The following is a 243-nucleotide window of genomic DNA, read 5'->3' on the forward strand; positions in this document are numbered from 1 at the left end:
CTGAATGACAGATCGGGGTCCTTTGAGGGAGAAAGAAAAACGACAACGAGTGGCTTTCGGGATAATATTTTCGATGAAAACTTCTGAAATTGGGTCTTATTAACTTCATTGTCTATCGTGGGCTGTCTCAGTAGCCTTCCAAGTGACGTCATTTTTGGAAGACTCGCGTGGCCGTTTTTTTTCGTGGTTTTGATTTCAAATTGGACTGTTTAGCCGCCCGTCGGTGCTGTACGGCGTTGAAAG

Source organism: Stigmatopora nigra, chromosome 12, assembly GCF_051989575.1.
Source record: "Stigmatopora nigra isolate UIUO_SnigA chromosome 12, RoL_Snig_1.1, whole genome shotgun sequence".
Lineage (NCBI taxonomy): Eukaryota > Metazoa > Chordata > Actinopteri > Syngnathiformes > Syngnathidae > Stigmatopora > Stigmatopora nigra.